This window comes from Heptranchias perlo, chromosome 23, assembly GCF_035084215.1.
Source record: "Heptranchias perlo isolate sHepPer1 chromosome 23, sHepPer1.hap1, whole genome shotgun sequence".
NCBI classification, from domain to species: Eukaryota; Metazoa; Chordata; class Chondrichthyes; order Hexanchiformes; family Hexanchidae; genus Heptranchias; species Heptranchias perlo.
In genome coordinates this window covers 18,425,425-18,447,600 of record NC_090347.1, presented here as the reverse complement: position 1 = coordinate 18,447,600, position 22,176 = coordinate 18,425,425, and the positions used below count along the sequence as shown (strand labels likewise).

General features: G+C 41.7%; 1 long non-coding RNA gene across 1 annotated transcript; it reads right to left on the bottom strand.

Annotated features, from left to right (window-relative positions):
- Window positions 1-4,039: 4,039 nt before the first annotated feature.
- On the bottom strand, window positions 4,040-17,250 carry LOC137341384 (uncharacterized). The gene is made up of 3 exons (XR_010967021.1): window positions 17,168-17,250; window positions 9,276-9,401; window positions 4,040-4,248 (listed from the first exon to the last, which is right to left on the bottom strand). It is a non-coding gene; the product is annotated as an uncharacterized lncRNA (long non-coding RNA).
- Window positions 17,251-22,176: the final 4,926 nt, after the last annotated feature.

Sequence of the window (22,176 nt, the reverse complement as noted above, 5' to 3'; positions counted from 1 at the left end):
TCCACTGCATGTACTTTGTAATGGTCCAAGTAGCCAAAAAAACAAAACGTTACAAAATATCTCCCAAAACTTTCTAGCGCTTTACTTGAAAGCAGCTGAAAATGGCTGGCTCCCAACTTGTACCATCCACGGTTTGTGGGCGGGATGAGGGATTGGCGATATCGTTGCGGACAAAAACAAAAATGTTGTTAGGGGTCTTGACAACATAATTTGACCCTGATTTGCATATATTCATTAGGTCCCTGCCTGTTTCCAGCAGGAGCCACCTAAATCGAGGTCCGCCTAAAGATCAGAACAGGCGGACAACCAGTGGTAAGCTGGCTGGTCTGCTCTCCACACAGTTTTTATCTGGCTATCGCCCCGCTTTTAGCCATAAGATGAAAATCGCCCTCCAATGTAACAAAATCGAGAACAGTGTTCTGACAGGATATATGAAGCCCAAGGCAAAATCCTGTGTTCCTAGAAGATATTCGGTGGAAAGCAAAGGTGTGTAGGATTTATCCTATAAATGAATAGGGTCAAATAATGATGATTTTGAGTTATGTAAGAGGTTCTGTTCACTAGTTCAATAACTCCATATTAATAAACTCTGGTGGGAGAAGTTCTGAATAGGCCAGGACCCTGATACTTTGGGTCCTAGCCTGATGGCATGGATTCTGTGGGGCCTTGTAAGGGGTGGAGCCCCTGACTGCTCCTTTCAAGGTTGGTGGTATGGGGTGGGGGGGAACTCCCTACATTGGAACTTCCCGTGTCCCTGGCCGAGGAGCAAGAGCAGGACAGGATCGACACTGGTACACCCAGTGAGAAGAGGCATACCGATCCGCCAATGGTCACACTGGGCCTTACCTGAGGGTCCAGGCCCCCGAAGAAGAACACCAATTAAATGTTTTTTTTTAAAAGAGCCCCCCCCCTCCGTTACCAAGGTAGCACTTTAAACTTGTTTATGTGGTTCATTGTCCAGGTTGGGCATAGAATGGCACATATTGTGGCCTCTGGGAGACCGGCAGATGCCCGAGATGTGCCCATAGAGGCACGGGTACTTGCCAATCCCTCACAAAAGGTAAAAGATTAGCTAACACTGAGAAAAAAGGTAATACAATTTGTTAAGGCCTTTTTATGGCCATTATTAATTTACTCATGCAAAACTCCACAACTGCAGAGTCAAATCAAAAAAATTATATTTTGCTCCAGGTTAGACCTGGTGTTATTGAGATTAACAAAGTGAAAGATTTTAAAGTGCCATCACAGCAGTGAAGGAAGTGAATAATACAGAGGGCTTTTGTGCCTGAAACCACAGGTGTATTAACCATTGGCAAGCATGTTGCAATTCAACAAGAGGACAAGAGAGTGGCTCAGGAGCGCAGAGGGCATAGATGTAGTACTTGCAACAGATACTACCCAGGCAGTGGATGCACCTCAACAGAGTCAGCTACCTGTGAATGGCAGAAGAACAATGAATGAGGAGGCTCAGGTTCAAAAAAGAGGCAGTGGCTGAGGTGTGCAAACTGATCCATGAAAATCTGAAGCAACAGTCATTCCTTCACACTGCACTACCAGGACAATGAAGGACACCTCAGCCCTCTACCTTTACGCAAGGAACTATAGGCCAGTCAGTTTAACCTCAGTGGTGGGGAAACTTTTAGAAACGATAATCCGGGACAGAATTAACAGTCACTTGAACGAGTGGGGATTGATTAGGGAAAGCCAGCATGGATTTGTTAAAGGCAAATCATGTTTAACTAACCTGATAGAGTTTTTTGATAAGGTAACAGAGAGGGTGGATGAGGGCAATGCAGTTGATGTGGTGGATATGGACTTTCAAAAGGCATTTGATAAAGTGCCACACGGTAGGCTTACCATCAAGATGGCAGCCCATGGAATAAAGGGGCAGTAGCAACATTGATACAGAATTGGCTAAGGGACAGGAAACAGAGAGTAGTGGTGAACAGTTTTTCGGACTGGAGGGAGGTGTACAGTGGTGTTCTCCAGGGGTCAGTGCTGGGGCCACTGCTTTTCTTGATATATATTAATGATTTGGACTTGGGTGTGCAGGGCACAATTTCAAAATTTGCAGATGACACAAAACTTGGAAGGGTAGTAAACAGTGAGGAGGATAGTGATAGACTTCAAGAGGATATAGACAGGCTGGTGGCATGGGCGGACACATGGCAGATGAAATTTAATGCAGAAAAATGCGAAATGATACATTTTGGTAGGAAGAACGAGGAGAGGCAATATAAACTAGAGGGCACAACTCTAAAAGGTGCACAGGAATAGAGAGATCTGGGGTATATGTGCACAAATCGTTGAAGGTGGCAGGACAGGTTGAGAAAGCGGTTAAAAAAGCATACAGGATCTTGGGCTTTATAAATAGAGGCATAGAGTACAAAAATATGGAAGTCATGATGAACCTTTATAAAACACTGGTTCGGCCTCAATTGGTGTATTGTGTCCAGTTCTGGGCACTGCACTTTAGGAAAGGTGTGAAGGCCTTAGAGAAGGTGCAGAAGAGATTTACTAGAATGATTCCAGGGATGAGGAACTTTAGTTATGTGGATAACTGGAGAATCTGGGGTTGTTCTCCTTGGAACAGAGACGGTTGCAAGAAGATTTGATAGAGGTGTTCAAAATCATGAAGGGTCAAGACAGAGTAGATAGAGAGAAACTGTTCCCATTGGCGGAAGGGTCAAGAACCAGAGGACATAGATTTAAGGTGATTGGCAAAAGAACCAAAGGTGACACAAGGAAAATCTTTTTTACACAGCGAGTGGTTATGATCTGGAATGCACTGCCTGAGAGGGCGGTGGAGGCAAATTTAATTGTGTCTTTCAAAAGGGAACTGGATAATTACTTGAAAGGAAAAAATTTGCAGGGCTACGGGGAAAGGCGGGGGAGTGGGACCATCTGGATTGCTCTTGCATAGCGCTAAATGGCCTCCTTCTGTGCTGTAACCATTCTATGATTCTATGAGGCACCAATAGAGGATATCTCAGGAGTCCACCACTTCATTCTGTATCTCTCCATTGAGGAGGTACTTGAAGTGCTATATCACTATACACTCCCCAAACTACAACTTGGCAGAACAGCAGTAGACCGTAGGTTGGGAGACATGGTATGAGAATGTTTCATCACCCTTTTCTTCCAGTCACCTCTATAGTTGAGCACTCTTGTATTCTTTTGCACATAATTACAATCATGGAACTGCTGTTTGTCATCTCTGTTTAGATTTTGCTGTATATTGTGTATATTTTGTTTGTTTGGCTTTTGGAAAGCTGACATTTTATTTTCTATACAATAGAAGAATGACAGACAGCAAGTTTTATTAAAAGTGAATTAATTTCATTCAGCTATGCAATACTACTGATAGATATTTAATGCACTTTGCTGGTGAATTTGCCTCATGGTGTCATTAACTTCTCTGCATTAGTTGTGCATGTGTTCTACTATGAAGTCTCCCATAGTTGAACGAGTAACATGGATGGATGCTACATAACAACTGATGATTTACCGAGGATACAGAAGGCTCTCCACCTGTATCTGTGACTCACCCTGATGGACTTGCATCAGTGGCAAGAGTCATTGTTACTGTAGTTATTGTGTGCTTGTATTTTCAGAAGCATTGTCCAATGTAACTTGTGCTGCTGGACTGAATGCCAATAGTAGAAGTAAAAAGAAAAAACTCCAAATTCTGGAAATCTAAAATAAAAAGAGAAAGTGCTGGTCCATCGGCATCTGAAATGAGAGAAAAAAGCTAACATTTCTGATGTTCTGACAAAGGGTCTACAGTCAAAGCATTAATTTATATTTTCTCTTTTCAGATGCTGACGCTGTCTTCTCCAGTATTTCCTGGTTTTATTTACAATTACCAACAGACTGCTTCTGAGCTACTCCACATATGTCATTGCTGGAGGGCACCTTTTCATGATGTCCACTGATCTGTGTGAGCATAGAACAGTGGGCATTCATGAGGTACCAGAATTCTTCTGGAATGGTTGCCGAGAACAATTCTCCACGAGAGTTGAAGCTTGTCATGATTGTATATTCGAGTTTGGATGCCAAAGCATTCATAGCAACAGTTGCAGCATTCATGAGAAATAAGAGAATTTCTAATGAATGCTCCCATTGTATCGACTACCTTTGTACTCTTATTTGTACATCCTCTTTCAGAGATCCTGTCAGGTCCTCTATGTTGTAGAGATATCGGGGTAAATTTTTATCTTCACCGCGTGGCAGTAATCTGGCGGTAACCTGAAATAAATGGAATGATTATCAGGCGAGTTCTACAATGGGCAGGTGAACTGCTCCACCAATTTATTGTACAGATGGTGAAGATAAAAATTTACCCAATTTCTGACCCTGCCTGTCAGGTCTTGTGTTTTTGTTTTGTGTACTAAGGGCCATTCTTCCCCACCACATGTGCTTGCACTACTCCATCACTGTGCTTACTGGCACTTCCAGAACCTTGTTGGTAAATCAGATTTTTTTCTGCTAGAATTTAGACATTTTCTCCAATAATTTCACACTCCTCATCTGGATTACTGTGGTTAAGTGGCTCATTAGCTGCTCGAGAAGTGTTAAAGGATCATTACTGCAGGTGTGTTGTGATTAACTGGCACTTTTGTTGTCACTGGTGAAATCCCATTTTTAGAAAATCACATGTTTGAAAGCTGCACATTCCTGCAACTTCATTGGCCTTTAGTTGATACTGGTGAAGAACATCGTTTTTCTGAAAACAGTATACCTAGTTTGCTGGCATTAGGCAGTCTAAGTATTACAAAAATATCAATACATTTTAGCAGTGTTACCAAGAAGACAAGGAACACAGTAGATAAGCCCCCTGTTCTTTCACTGATGGGACCTGAATTTGAATACACTGCAAAATGATAAAAGTGTCATCTCTCTGCCAGCCTTAAGGGTCCTAAAGTGAAATGAATTTTAGGCAGTTTCAACCCACTTCCTATTAGATGTGGATCTAAAGCCCCAAACTCATAACTCAACACAAATTGGCAATCTGGCTCAGAAAACCCATAAGAATAGTTAGCCTGGACATTGGAAAATTTCATATTGGTGAATTAGATATTTGCTGTCCTCCTAATAGGGCTCAAATCTGCAATTATAATTGTCCAAAGACCAATTTGTAATTATTTGCCTGGGACGGGTGGTAAGTGGGGTCTCTTTAGAGTCGCATTGTTTCCAAGCTCAATAATAGGCAATTGGAACTGAGTTGATCCGCCGTGTCAAACTTGGCAATCGAATATCTGAGCTAAGCAGGTCTGTAGTACTTCACGACAAGTCAGCTCATTGATAGGATCTGGAGACATAAGCCTGTCAATGAAGGCTGGAATTCTTCCCACTCTACTCCAGATAATGCTACAAGCTAATGGCCTAATGGTAGGCTAGCCGTAATTGGACTAGCAGGGAGAAACTGGTGTCCAACTTGGGAGACTAGTTAAGCAACAGCCTGACATAGTTATACTCACAGAATCATAGCTATCAGCCAACATCCCAGATTCTTCCGACCCTGGGTATGTCCTCACCCACCAGAAGTGGGGACATGGTGGTATACAGTCAGGAGAAGTTTTGGGGGAAGTAAGGGCATAAAGTGTATGCCCTGGGTGAAGGACTTCAATGTCCACCACCAAGAGTGGGTCACTTGAACTATCATTGGCCAAGTTTGAAGGTGGTGAGGAACACAAGGAAGTAACCTACTTAACTTTGTACTCACCACTCTACCTGTTGCAGCTATGTCTGTCCACAATAGGAACAGAGGAACAGGAGTAGGCCATTCAGCCCCTTCGAGCCCGCTCTGCCATTTGATAAGATCATGGCTGATCTGTGATCTAACTCCATATACCTGCCTTTGGCCCATATCCCTTAATACCTTTGGTTGGCAAAAAGCTATCTATCTCAGATTTAAAATTAACAATTGAGCTAGCATCAGTTGCTGTTTGCGGAAGAGAGTTCCAAACTTCTACCATCCTTTGTGTGAAGAAATGTTTTCTAATCTCACTCCTGAACGGTCTGGCTCTAATTTTTAGACTGTGCCCCCGACTCCTAGAATCCCCAACCAGCGGAAATAGTTTCTCTCTATCCAACCTATCTGTTCCCTTAATATCTTATACACTTCAATCAGATCACCCCTTAACCTTCTAAACTCCAGAGAATACAACCCCAATTTGTGTAATCGCTCCTCGTAACTTAACCCTTGAAGTCCGGGTATCATTCTAGTAAACCTACGCTGCACTCCTTCCGAAGGTGCGGTGCCCAGAACTGCTCACAGTACTCCAGGTGCAGTCTAACCCGGGTTTTGTATAGCTGCAGCATAACTTCTGCCCCCTTGTACTCTAGTCCTCTAGATATAAAGGCCAGCATTCCATTAGCCTTATTGATTATTTTCTGCACCTGTTCATGACACTTCAATGATCTATGTACCTGAACCCCTGAGTCCCTTTGGACATCCACTGTTTTTAACTTTTTACCATTTAGAAAGTACCCTGTTCTATCCTTTTTTGATCCAAAGTGGATGACCTCATATTTGCCAACATTGAATTCCATTTGCCACAGTTTTGCCCATTCACCTAATCTATCAATATCTCCTTGTAATTTTATGTTTTCATCTACACTGCTTACAATGCCACCAATCTTTGTGTCATCGGCAAACTTAGATATGAGACTTTCTATGCCGTCATCTAAGTCGTTAATAAATATTGTGAATAATTGAGGCCCCAAGACAGATCCCTGCGGGACTCCACTAGTCACATCCTGCCAATGTGAGTACCTACCCATTATCCCTACTCTCTGTCGCCTTTCGCTCAGCCAACTTCCTAACCAAGTCCGTACTTTTCTCTCGATTCCATGGGCTTCTATCTTAGCTAACAGTCTCTTATGTGGGACTTTATCAAATGCCTTCTGGAAGTCCATATAAGTAACATCTGACATTCCCCTGTCCACTACTATAGTCACCTCTTCAAAAAATTCAATCAGGTTTGTCAGGCATGACCTACCTTTCACAAATCCATGCTGGCTCTCTCTGATTAACTGAAAATTTTCGAGGTGTTCAGTCACCCTATCCTTAACTATAGACTTCAGCATTTTCCCCACAACAGATGTTAGGCTAACTGGTCTATAATTCTCTGGTTTCCCTCTCTCTCCTTTCTTGAAAAGCGGAGTGACATGTGCAATTTTCCAATCTAGAGGGACGGCTCCTGAATCTAGAGAACTTTGAGAGATTATAGTTAGGGCATCTGCAATGTGCTCACCTACTTCCTTTAAAACCCTGGGATGGAAACCATCTGGTCCTGGGGATTTGTCACTCTTTAGTGCTATTATTTTCTTCAATACTGTTGTTTTACTTATGTTAATTTTATTGAGTCCCTGTCCCCGATTCAATATTAGTTTTCTTGGGAGTTCCGGCATGCTATCCTCTTTTTCTACTGTAAATACTGCCGCAAAGTAATTATACAACATGTCCGCCATTTCCCCTTTGTCAATGACAATATCCCCACTTTCAGTTTTTAAGGGGCCAACACTGCTCCTGACCATCCTCTTTTTTTAGCATTGGTTGGACTAACAGGAAGGGAAGGCTTCATGAACGTCCCAATTCTAAGCCATGGTGGAATTCAGCATGTGAGTGCAAGAGACAAGGCTGAAGTGTTTGCAAGCTTCTTCAGTCAAAAGTGCCGATTAGACAATCCTACTCGGCCTCCCGCTGAGGGCCCCAAGTGTCCAGCCAATTTAGTTTGCTCCACGTGACATTAAGAAGTGGCTGAGTGCACTGGACACAGCAAAGGCTAAGAGGCCTGACAGCATCCCAGCTGTTGTGCTAAAGACCTGTGCACCAGAGCCAGCCGCTTCCCTAGCCGAGCTTTTCCAGTACAGATATGACACTGACATCTACCCAACAATGTCGACGATTGCCCAGCTATGCTCCAACCACTAAACAGGTTAAATTTAACCTGACCAATTACCACATTGTCAGTAAAGTGACGGAAGTAGTCACAAATAATGCATTGAATAGCACCAACTCACCAATAACCAGCTTACCAATGTTCATTTCAAGTTCTGCCAGAACCATTCAGCTTCAGACCTTACCAGTTTCATACAGACATGGACGCAATTGCTGAATGCCAGAAGAGAGGTGACAGGACCTGTCCTTGACATCAAGGCAGCATTTGACCATGTATCAAGGAGCCCAAACAAAACTAACAATCAATGGGAAAATGCTCCAGTGGCTGGTGTCATACCTGTTAGGAACATAGGAACATAGGAATAGGGGTAGGCCATCTATACCCTCGAGCCTGTTCCACCATTCAATGAGATCATGGCTGATCTGTGACCTAACTCCATAGTGATGGAAGTGGGGCCTTAGCCTTAGCCCCACTTCCATCACTTTACTGACAAAGGGAGGATGGTTGTGGTTGTTAGAGGCCAGCCATCACAGTCCCAGGACATCATTGCAGGAATTCCTCAGGTAAACATCCTAGGACCAACCATCTTCAGCCGTTTCATCAATGACCTTCCCTCTGTTATAAAATCAGGAATGGGGCTGTTCCCTGAGGATTACACAGTGTTCAGCTCTATTCACAACTCCTCTGAGAATGGAGCAGCCTGTGATAGTCTACAGCAGGATGCAGACAACATTCAGGCTTAGGCTGACAAGTGGCAGGTATTTGCGCCACATAAATGCCAGATAATGATCATCTCAAATGAGATAGCACTCAGTCATCTCCCCATGACCTTCAGTGACACTACTATTGTCAAGTTCCCCCATCAATATCTTGGGGATTATCATTGTGTAGGCACTTAACTGGACCAACCATATCAACACCATAGCAACAAGAGCAGGGCAGAGGCTGAGGCTGGGTATTTTGCAATGAACGGCTCATCTCCTGACCCCTCTAGGAAATTACAAGCTCAAGTCAGGAGTGTGCTGGAACACTCGCCACTTGCTTGGATGGATATAGCTGCAATAATACTTGAGAAGTTCGACACCTTTCAGCCAGAGCAGTTCGCTTCATTGGCGCCCGCACTATTGGACTCAATATCCACTATCTTCATCGTCAGTACACTGTGACTGAGGTATGTGCAATCTATAGGTTGAACAGCAGCAAGCTTACTTAATCAGCATCTCCCTCCCCTGCAATCTTTCCCACTGAGAAGGATGAGCAGCAATGTTGTGCAAACTCCATTATCTCCAAGTTCCCTTCCAAGTCACTCATCATCCTGACGTGAACACTCTTTCATCATCTCTGGGTCAGAATCCTGAAATTTCTTACCTAACATCATTGTGGGAGTTTCATCACCACAAGGACTACAGTAGCTTAAGAAGAAGGCCCAGCTTCACCACCTCAGGGCAACTATGGATAGACAATAAATACAGCCTTGCCAGCCTCTCCTGCCTCCTGAGAATAAATAAATAATAAACAAAATGTAAATTGAGACAGCATGAATAGACTCAAACTAATGTCAACTCAAGTATATTGGATCAGACCATATCTCCATTTCTATCACAGTGGCTGAATCATTATATGTTGATCTCCTCCATGTCCTTTGATGGGCTATGAAAATCTTGCTCCTTTCGGTTCTTCAAAGAAGCAATTTCTTCATGTCTCTCATAATTCCAACTAACAGCTGTCACCTCCTACCTTTGACAGCTTTAACCTTAGTCCTTCTTTATCTGTTGACACTACTGGTCTCACAATCTCATCTGAACATAAGTGGAACTCCCACATTTTTGTTGCTAGATCAGTCTCCAAGAAGCTTTGTTTTCTTTTTCATGACAAACTTGGAATACTGTGTACAGTTCTGGTCACCCTATTATAGAAAGGATATTATTAAACTAGAAAGAGTGCAGAAAAGATTTACTAGGATGCTACCGGGACTTGATGGTTTGACTTATAGGGAGAGGTTAGACAGACTGGGACTTTTTTCCCTGGAGAGTAGGAGGTTAAGGGGTGATCTTATAGAAGTCTATAAAATAATGAGGGGCATAGATAAGGTAGATAGTCAAAATCTTTTCCCAAAGGTAGGGGAGTCTATAACGAGGGGACATAGATTTAAGGTGAGAGGGGAGAGATACAAAAGGGTCCAGAGGGGCAATTTTTTCACTCAAAGGGTGGTGAGTGTCTGGAACGAGCTGCCAGAGGCAGTAGTAGAGGCGGGTACAATTTTGTCTTTTAAAAAGCATTTGGACAGTTACATGGGTAAGATGGGTATAGAGGGATATGGGCCAAGTGCAGGCAATTGGGACTAGCTTAGTGGTATAAACTGGGCGACATAGACATGTTGGGCCGAGGGGCCTGTTTCCATGTTGTAAACTTCTATGACTCTATAACACATATTTTCCCCTCAACAATTCAGCTTTCTGTAAAGCCCAAGTCCATCCACAACTCGAATACTGATGCTACATCTGGGGAGGTTCTTCAAACATTGGTCTTACACTTCAGGACAAGATACAATCAAAAGATTGACATCCTATAAGCAGTCCCTTGTTCCCTCCTAGTCTCAAACCTCTCTCTCCTTGCAACCTTTCTTGTCTTTGTTTTATTGACAGTACTATGGTTTGTACTCCTCTGGACTTTCCTCTCTTGCTTCTCCTAAACTGCAAATATGCTGTTCTACACACTCTTCCTTGTCTTCTCAACCTCACTGTGTTGAAATCAAGAATCATCACAAAGTTTTGTAATTTCCCAGGAACTCAAAACCATAGACCTCATTAAACTCACTCAGTCTTCCCTTCCTCCTACAATATCCAGGCTTTTAAAATCCAAGCAATCTTTTCTCTGAAGAGCATTATAAACATATATTTTCTCCAAAGACCATAAAGAAATTGTTAAAATTATTGTTATCGGAAAAAATTGTTTAAAGGAGTTTATTCCTTTCCCAAATAATGTATTGCTAGTTCCAGTAATGTCCCTTCCACCACTCAGTTTAACAGCAAGGATAAGGGAGTAACTACAATTATGTTGCCAGTTTGTGCAGTCTAAACTGTTAATTTAGCAATCGTCTTTGTTTAGTAGAATCAAAGATGGCAGATGAGATATAACTTTGACACAATTTTTGCAATAAAGATGTAATATGAAGATCCTACTTTGGAAATTTTCCAAAAGTGTACATTCAGTGCATTTTAATAATGGAGACTGTGGTTTGTAAACAGAATTTCTGAACTGCAAAAAAAGAATTTCTTGTTCATACAAACAGTGCCTTTAACGTATCTTGAAAGCAAGCAAAACATCCCCTCTCTCCACTGATGCCTACTAAAAAGGCACTGTATGAGCTCCCCCTATAGCCAACTGGATAAAGGAACTGCCTCTTGCTCCCAGGCCTCTGTTAATGAGCTGGCTTGGCTCAGTTGGAAGCACTCTCATCTCTGTCAGAAAGTCATGGTTTCAAGGCCCAATCCAAGGTCTTGACCACATACTCTAGGGTGACACTTCAGTGCAATACTGAGGAAGTGCTGAATTGTCAGCGTTGTCATCTTTCAGATGAAATGTTAGATAGGGGTCCTGTCTGGCTCTTCAGATATAAAAGATCCCTTGACACTATTTGAAGAAGAGCAGGGGAATTCTCCACATGTCCTGTTCAACATTCCTCCCTCAATCAACACTACCACTGGTCAGTTTGTAGGACCTTGCTGTGTGTAAATTGGCTGCTGCATTTCTCTACGTTTCAAATTAATTCATTAGCTGCAAAGCATTTTGAATGTCCAGAGGATGTTAAAGGCACAAATGCAAATTCTTTCTTCTTATTGAATAGCATGCCAGTCGAAGGTATTCAAGAGCACACCATGGTGACTGGACTACTTATTATCCCTCTCTCCCTCCATGTGGGAAATACCTGGCTTCTGCTTTGTCACATCCCACGCTGGACAATTGTTATAGGAAAACTCGTCATGTGGGAAATCACATTTACGAATTTGAAGACTACCATCTGTGGTGCAGCATGTGCTGAATCACCAAATCACCCAACAGGATCCTCCTTATTAATTACTCTATAGTGTACTGACAAAAGAGTACCTCTTATTTAGTTTTTAAATATGTTTAGAAAATTCACCTACTGGACAAAACTGTCACGTAGTGTTTCAGACAATCTTTCTTGTGGTGTGGCACTGGAACCACTGAAATAAGCATTTTGAATAACAAAGCATTATCTGAGGTGGAGTTTACCGAGCTGGGAAATCTGCTGTCAGACAAAAATGACATATACAAGAAAATTAGCTATTGCATTTAATTTGCGCCTAGAGTGGAATGACTTCTGGTAACACTTTTCCAGTACCATGTTGTTCAAATCGCAACGAAAATGTCTGTACTGTCATCTCACATAGCAACTGCCAATATATTGCTTTTATTGCTTTGACGCAGTCTCAGTTTGAGATATAGTGCATAAGATATATCTTGGCAATGTGGAAAGACCACATACAAAATAAAGACCTGTTGTGTAAACATAGTACATTGCCAGTGACAGTGTTGTTTACAATCATTTAGGCACATATGGCTACTGCCCCTAAATAGTCTTCCTGCAACAGTCACACGGGGAGGGAGCGGGGAAGTTCGATAAAGTGGGGAAAACCCGGCAAGGCTGGGGACGCGGAGGTCCTGCCGAATTTAACGGCAGGACCTTTTTCTAATATTTTTCTTCCGTTTGCCGCCCGGCAGCAGGCCAAATTGACAGGCTGGCCAACTGCCGGGGCTGCTGCCATGGACCCTTGGGGATGATCCCTGGCAATCGGGAGGGAGAGAGCAAAAGATCGGGGCTTGGTGGGGTGGGGGGGAATAGAGCGGCAATTGGGAGGGAGGGAACGAGAGAGCGGGGCTTGGTGGTGGGGGGTAATCGAGTGGCAATCAGGAGGGAGGGAATGTAAGATTGGGGCTTGTTGGTGGGAGGGAATAGAGTGGCAATCAGGAGGGAGGGAATGTAAGATTGGGGCTTGTTGGTGGGAGGGAATAGAGTGGCAATCAGGAGGGAGGGAATGTAAGATTGGGGCTTGGTGGGGGGGAGAGGTTGGCAATCGCGGGAGGGAGCAGAAGATCAGGGCTTGTTGCGGGGGGAGGTCGTTGATCGCAGCAGGGGGGAGGAGGCCGTGATCGGCAGAGGGGTGACCGAAGCTTCCTTGAGGGGCCGGTGGGTGCTCTCCTGCTCCTTCTGGCCCACAAGGAGTGCTGTAAAAAGTATTTACTTTCTTGAGCTGTCAGCTCCCGTCTCCCTTCTACTGCCAGGTTTCTTGAGTCATGGGAAACCTAGTCGGCAACAGTTAAATTTAAATCAGGCTCCCAACTGCACTGTGGGAGCCTGATTTAAATATGTTAATGAAGTGTCCCATCACTCGCACGACACACTACCCACTGTCATAGAAATGGCGGTATACACACATGCGGCGGGTTGGGGATGCGTTCCCCGTTTTAAAATTTTTAACACCCCCACCCGACGGTCTCCTGCCCGTCATGAGGGGTGGGGGGCTAATATCAAGGCCACAGTATCCAGACATTGATGCTGTTGGATGATCTTCATGATGATAGCCATTGAATTGGTATCTAGATACTGGCAAGGATGATCTGCGAGTGGTAAGAATGTTCTTCAATGAGGGCATTGGAGAGCTGGTGTTATGAAGGTTGCCTGTCGCACTTGGCCAAACTGGGAAAAGACTCACTGATACCTTTACAGACTATAAAAGTAATAATTTTCATACAGATTCAGTGTGACTTTTTATTCTACGGCTAAATTATCTGTAACTTTATCGAACTTCCCCGCTCCCTCCCCGTGTGACTGTTGCAGGAAGACTATTTAGGGGCAGAGTAAAAGCAATTGCAAAAAGCTGAATCCATGGTCTATATTGTACTAATGATATATCTCATACTTATTTTTTCCTTATTTATTATTCAAAATTATTACAGAAACGTAACAGGTTTAACCCAGCAGATATTTGTGAATTGGTGATATGAAAAATTATTTTGGTTACCATTCACTCAAACTATTAATGAAGAGACAGAAAAATACAATGGGGCTTTAAGACAAAAATAAATTAACTGAGAGCTTAAGGCTGCATATACATAATCAAATAGTTAAAAAAATTCTAGGGTCATTCAATTTTCTTATTACAGCAACGTGATAGTTTAATGACTCCTACAAAGAATTAAATAATCAGAGTAGTTTGTTACATAACTTTTATTTTGTGAGTGAACGTGAGAACATCAGAAATAGGAGCAGGAGCAGGCCACATGGCCCCTCAAGCCTGCTCCACCATTCAAAAAGATCATGGCTGATTTTCGACCTCAACTCCACTTTCCCGCTCGATCCCCATATCCCTTGATTCCCTTAGAGTCCATAAACCTATCGATCACAGCCTTGAATATACTCAATGATTGAGCATCCACAGCCCTTTGGGGTAGAGAATTCCAAATATTCACAACCCTCTGAGTGAAGAAATTCCTCCACATCTCAGTCCTAAATGGCCGACCCCTTATCCTGAGACTATGCTCCTTAGTTCTAGACTCTCTAGCCAGGGGAAACAGCCTCTCAGCATCTACCCTGTCAAGCCCTCTCAGAGTCTTATTTGTTTCAATGAGATCACCTCTCAGTCTTCCAAACTCCAGAGAGTTCTACTCAATCTCTCCTCATAGGACAACCCTCTCATCCCAGGAATCAATCTAGTGAACCTTCATTGCACCGTCTCTAAGGCAAGTGCATCCTTCCTTAGATAAGGAGACCAAAACTGTACACAGTACTCCAGGTGTGATGTCACCAAAGCCCTGTACAATTGAGCAAGACTTCCTTAATGTTGTACTCCAGCCCCCTTGCAATAAAGGCCAACATACCATTTGCCTTCCTTATTGCTTGCTGTACCTGCATGTTAACTTTCTGTGTTTCGTGGTCACCCAAATCCCTCTGAATACCAATAATTTCTCACCATTTAAAAATATTCTGTTTTTCTACTATTCCTACCAAAATTAATAACCTCATATTTCCCCACATTATACTCCATCTGCCACCTTCTTGCCCACTCACTTAACCTGTCTTTATCCCTTTGCAGACTCTTTGTGTCCTTCTCACAGCTTTGTTTCCCACCTAGCTTTGTATCATCAGCAAACTTGGATACATTACACTCGGTCCCTTTATCTGAGTTATTAATATAGATTGTAAATAGCTGAGGCCCCATCACTGATCCTTGTGGCGCTCCACTAGTAACAGCCTGCCAACCTGAAAATGAGTTTTTTATTCCTACTCTCTGTTTTCTGCCCAATCCTCTCGCCATACTAATATATTACCCCAACCCCATGAGGCTTTATCTTGTGTAACAACCTTTCATGTGGCACCTTATGGAATGCCTTTTGAAAATCCAAATATACTACATCCACTGGTTCCCCTTTATCTACCCTGCTAGTTACAATAAATTTGTCAAACACAATACTCAACTAAAGCTAGAAAAATTAACTTATCATGTCTTCTTTGTGAATTGCTAATGAATTGGATTGCAATATCACATTCTGCAAACACAAATCAAACAACCAAATATAATAGATGATCAAGAGGAAATATTATCCCAGAATGGTTGTGCAATGTCACTGTAAAAGAATAAATGTTCAATTGATTTGTTTTCTTTTGAGCAAAAGGTATATAAGGAATCAATTAAAGGAATACTCCAAGAAGCTAATAAAGGCCTTGTCCTTGAGTATTGCTAGTACTGTAAAACATATTCATGTTTTTTTCTATTTTAGAAATACCATTGGGTCCCATCCAAATTGAAGTTGCCAGTTCCCAAGTGTAGGAAGGCTGAGAGTTCTGAGTCCTAACAGTATCACCACCTCACCTCTCCCTGTATTCAGTGTAGACACTGACTGATAGCTGTAAACATTAAATAGTCCATTTGCAGCATAATTCCCCCAAAATTGGGATTCTCGCTATACTTGGCTGTGTTTAGAAAGATTGTCCTCAACATTATGGCAATTGAAAATTGATAAAATGCACTGGGATGTATTCTGATCCAGCCACCAAGACGACTCCATGCCACCGTGCTCCCAACCTCTGTGAAAGTTGAAAGTAGCAGTTCCAATGACTAACTGATGAAGGAGATAAAGTAAACTATTACCAATATTAATGTGAATAATCAATAAATCAGCAAAAAGATGAAGATATGGCTTCAAACGAAATATATACACTCTGTGATGAATCCATTATATCAAGCTGTGTGGAACTTCTCTGTAAGGTGAACTTCTCCTTAAATAAGGGCATGGTTTAAATATTCAGGTTGCTGGAATCTATTTCGTGCGTTCTGAAATTTCAGTGATTGATGACATCACCTAGATGACGTCGTGCAGCAACAGCAGAGTGACGTCATTCCAGGGGGTCCCAGAACGACGTCACTCTTTTCCCAGGGCTATGACCTCGGCAGAAAGTTCAGGACAATAAAATCCTGCCTGGGCGTTCTCGTCCTGGGCGGGGAATTAGAGGAGGAAGGAACGAAATAGCGCGCAGGGCTGAGTCCGAACAGATCAATGCGGGAACGATTGTTATCGCGGAATATGATCAACATTAAATCAGAAAAGTAAACGGATGAGCTTTAGAAAGTAAACCATAATCAGAATAATTCTTGGTGCGTGTGTGTTCATTTCTTTGAATCTGTAGTGTTTTTGTTTAGAGGCTGTAGTGTTGGGGGAGGGTGACTAGTTCCTGGTTCAGTGGAGAGTGGTGCTTTTATCACAGTTCTGAATATTGTGAACCCAACAATGACCGAGTTTAGGAAGTTTGGAGAATTGTAGCTTCTCTTTAGATCACAGATTTAGGAAATTTAAAAAAATATTCTCTTCCCCCCCCCCCCATAAAATAAAATACACACAACAACAAAAAATTGTGTCGGAGACGCCAGTGTTTGAAACAAAGGGAGCGGGCTGCCTGACCAAAGCGGGATACTAGAACTGGGGAAAAGCGGAGAGGATCTGGAAAAGAGATTAGATTTCGCTTCTCTCTCATCAATTTTATGGTTAATGTCAAACGGCCCCATTGTGGGAGAAGAGGCACGTCAGCTAGCCATAAATTTGTGAGCAGAGTGGCAGCGTAGAGCGCATCTGTTTGACCGAGTTCATTCCCTCTCATACTGTATGGAGACAGGTAGAATCCTGTTTGAGCACCATCTATCAGCAAAACAGAGTCAATCCGGGACAAAATACAAACCTACCAGATATTTACAACGGGGGTTTCTCTAGGAAACATTCTCGATCTGCCGCCTGCGTCGTCTCGGTATGTTCTTTTGTTTTTTTGGTGTTTTTTTTCGTCGGCGGTTTATAAATAAACACGACAATGTATGGGAGGGAAAAAAAACAGGAATGAAACGGCCCACTGTATATAAAACATCTGAACACCGTTTAAATGATAAAATGCTCTAAAATCATTAACCACACGGTCTCCTAATAACAAGCAATATAAGCTTATCATTACAGTACTTGCAATGGGCTCGCCTTTTACTCTGCAAAGGAATGCAGGGTTACCGATTCATTTTATAATTAAAAATAACTTTTTTTTTCAATTCAAAGCAACCAACCTATAGTACAAAATGCGCACGCATTTGAAACCGCGATGAAAGAGCAAAGATATTGTTTGAGATTTCCTGGAAATTCAGAAAAAGAAATGTGCAATTTGAAACTGGATTTTGAAGTAAATTATATATTTCATGCTTAGTTGGTTTATTTTTGTTTCCGTTAGAAATGTTAGGGAGTATAATGTGGGTGAGAATGGCGGAGCCCCTTATTTTTGCTTTGGAATGTGGTAAGTGCCGTTATTACTTAATATAAACTTCAGATTCAGAGAACAATGTTTCTTATTGTACTTTAAAAGACGTGTCAAAATGTTAGTCGCTGAAAATCGGAAGTAAATGCGCATATTTTCATTTATTGGTGGTTTGGCTGTGCTAATTTGGAAGGATTATTTCGCCTGATATTTTTAAAAAATTATTGTTCCTTACGTTTCCATTACTGCCGGGACGCGTTGATGCATCGGGAATCAGAGCAAATAAATCTGTAATAAATTGCTGCAGAACAAAACGCCCGGTGATATAAAAACAACTTTATGCTGGCGAAAATGTAGTTGATGAAATCCACACAAATTAGGTCACATTTATGACAGTGTGTTAATTTTTTGCTCAGGTTCTGTCCATAGTTCTCACCCGGTACTGGTCTTTTCTGCAATGTCATCCATTGCCTGTTTGGTATAGCCTATTATTTTTTTAAAAGTGTAAAAAGCTGACAGGGCTTCAGTTGCAGGATTACAAATACGTTGCCAATTAGATCTTGTTTTGCAGGCTTAAAGCAAATAGATTAAACTCTTTTGGGCTGCAGTACATTTAGAACCTCAAACGTCTTTTGTTTTTTTAATCAAATTATAGCAGAAATTCGAGTATTTTCTTTGGCGATGAACAGATAGTAGGTCGGTTGGCATGGAGGAAGTGAAATCATGCAGAACGCTGTAATCCCCTCTCTATCTACTGAGTCTTTTTTTAAGGTTCACATTGGTGAATAAAACCCAACCTTGATTATAGGCACATTACGGGAAAAGGGGGTCGGATTGTGAAAGCAGAACATCTTTACCCTTTTCATTTATTTATTTTATTGCTTATTGTGTCTTAAACAACAAAAGAGGAGGGGGGGGGTGAAGAAAGGATTTGAAAGGGGAACCCCGCGGCTTGGAGAACTGTTTGTGATGGGGGTTGGGTGCAATCAACTCCCATCGTATTGTATTCTACTGACTAAGGCTAGGTTGCTAATTATCTCCTTAAAATGCAGGGGGAAAAAACACTAAAACAAAACAAAAAGCTGGCTAGGCAATAGAGATTGATTTTTTATACCGCCTATGTGGGAAATAATAAAAGGCGGCATCGCCATCTGTATGAAATAGGATTCGGACTATCCATCGCTGGAAATGTAATCTATGGAACCAGCTTAGCATTAAGTAAACGTATATAAATAAAATATGTGATAGATTTCACCTTAGTATCATTGCAGTTTGAAAAATAATGATCATTGCTACACGTGCAGGGGTTTCCCACATAGTGTTGTTACGGGTTATATGAAATGCCCAGGATTTAACATTGGTGTTTGTGTGTCCGAGTGTGTGTGTGTGTGTGTTTTAAGATTGTATTCTAGGAGTTCTGCGCTGTCAATATGATGTTGGTGAATTCTCCTGCGACTAGCCGGGTCGGAGCACACTCAGATCAGGGAGAGAGTCTGCTGCAGCTCTGGGATCAGCCTGGAAATCCACCAACAAACGCGGTCAGCTTACAGGGCCGCTCTGTGAGATCAAACATCACGAGCATCTACTTATATTGTAAATCAGTGTATTATTCAGGGGCTGCATTTGTGCCATTTTATATTCGCTGCTTTGCCATTCATTTCATGTCCGTGATCCACTCTGGAAAAGCATTTTGTCTCTTTTAAAATAGATGGCAAAAAAAAAAATCCGGCCCATCAGCACTATCCCCAGAATTTGTGAAATATAGCGATCTATTACCAAAACATAGCACATGAGCTGAGACATTGAGATGGCAAAGATGTTGCTCTTTGTTTAACGTTTCAATATGTGCGAGCATTTATAGCATTGACACACACATACATGCACATATAGAGAGAGCGAGAGAATAGATTGTATATATCGTTGAAATGTTTTATCTTCACTTTAGAAGAAAGGAATTAAATAATATTACTTTGAAAAGAACGAGTTTTCATTCCGACAAATATTAGTTCCGAAGATGTACGGACTCTTCACTCCTCGCAGCCCCCGAAAAACACACGTTAGTTACACTTTTTTCCCCTTTGGCTCTGTGTCAGATCATGTCGGATAAAAAAACCTTTGCCCTTTCAGTACAGAAAACGAATTGGGTATTGGCATCGCAGCCTAGCCCAGCTTCTCCTTCCTAGTCGCTGCAATGTTTGTTTTCTCTCTCTAGGGTTTCTCAGCCCCCTCTAGTTTATTTTTCTCTCGTGTTTTTCTCTCTCTCTTTCACTTCGGTCTCCTTTCTATTTCTCTCTTGTGCTCTCACTCTAATCTACTCTGTAAAATAAACGCATTTTACTTTTGATAAATTGCAGATTTCTAGCCACAGCCTCCACGTCTTCCGATTGATAAGATCTGAAACCGAAAGTACATTCACGCAGCTCGGCGCCCAGCAAGTTACGGTTACCGTCCGTTCCGCAGATTTACACCCTGTCACGGAGTTTCAGTGCCTGACGGGTGGGATATTCCTAAATTAAACAGAAATCACATTAAGTGATTTTACAATTGACTGGGAAGTTTCGGTCCTGGAGAGCTGGGGGGTTCGACTTTAAAATACGTTTTAAGTAGATTTTTGAAGCAGACGTCAACAGGCGTTGATTTTCAAAGTCTTTGCATATGGATGTGGTAGAATAACTTGGGGATTTTATATTCACAAATACACACAGTCACTTCGGCTCCTTCCATCAAATATCGGTTCTTGAAATATGAGCCGTCCCTGAATGTTTCAGAGAACCCCACTGATAAGGACACGGCGATCAACATCAGACCGGCTAGGGTTGCAATTCGAACCAAGAGTAGTTCTTTTTCATCTCGGGGGAAGCGGTCACGATTCGCCGCTCCTTCTCAGAAACGCCCCAGCAGCCTCCGGCGTGGAAGTAAAAACGCGAAATATCCCAATACAATATTAAAATGACCATCTGCATGCAGCGTATATCATTTATTTAGGTCGGTAATTAAATTCATTACAATGCATAAATTCATCAGCAGATAGCGATTGCTAATAACCACCTTACATATTGTGCATCGATTGTATTTTTGTCATATTGTTGAATAATAAATTGATAATTAACAGCTATGACAAGTCATAAAATACCTTTAGCTTAAGCAATAACCTTTTGGACAAGTTTGTGTTGTGAACGCTCAAGTTTATTTCCCCCAATTTTAAAAGTAGCGACCAATAAAGTGATAGAGAAGCTCATCGCTAACTATACATAAAATAACGTAAGACCAGCAAAAAAACGGTATTGACTAAAGTCCATTTACATTTTAAAAACTGACATATCGTCGGAAATAGGCTCTTCAATTGTTGCGCAGTTGAAAAACATTTTAATTATTTACTTATGGATATATTAAAATATTCAAAGCATATATCTGTAGCTGACTTTTTGTCCCACCTCGTATATATTTGCTACACGTGGATCCTCCCATAAATGATCGAGCACGTAAGGGTTTATTCAGAAAACGCCACGTCCATTAAAAATCTGCAGAAGTAACAATATTCACAAAACGTAAATGGTAGATAGCCCTAGACTATCTTGTTGTTGATTCGCTTCATTAGAATTTGTAATGAAGAACCAAAAAAATGTATCAAGCTAGCAACAATTGTATCACGAAGTATGACAGCCTTGTAAATGTATGACGAACTTAATGGCTAGAACTTAGGGATTTAACTATTTTACACTTCTGGACTTAGATATAACTCTTGATTTAAAGGGTCCAGTTTCTATGAATAATAACTGAAGAAAGTGATATTTGTGATACAATGCAACATACGCGCCTGAAAGTAAACATTCTCAATAATGAAACTTAGCAATAAAGGTGTGGTTTCTGACAGTGAATATCGGATGAGCAGGGTCTAATTTTCTATGGTACTAATGCAAATGTATGGTAAAGGAATCCAAATTGGAAACCACGTAATTTCTTTTATATATATTATTTTATACCTCCTCGAGTTGATTTGAAAGCTCACGGCCGTCGAGTTCACAGTGTACAAAACTCCCATCACTTTGTGCTTACTTAAGCAACAGGGCGATCACGCAGCGTATGTGGTGGATCTTTTACTACATTCAAACTTAGAATTCATAAGGCACCCTTGACGAGAAAAATCAACCAGCAGAAATACACGTCAGGGAAAGATACTGGTAAAGAAATCACCGTCATAGTGTTCATCTATGCTTTTTGCTATTTTTTTTCATTGACTGTATCCACGTGTGCTGTATTCTTAAATGTGCAAACTTGCTATAAGAAAACTCGAGTGAACTACTCCATCAGGAAGATTAACAAGACCATACTGCGTTTAAAATAGAATTGATTCAGTTGTGCATGATTTGATCCCATTGCCTTCTTTCCCCCTGGAAGTACAAATTTTGAAAGAAACTACCAGATTTTGCTGGGTTCCTGTTAAACAATAAAACCTCCACC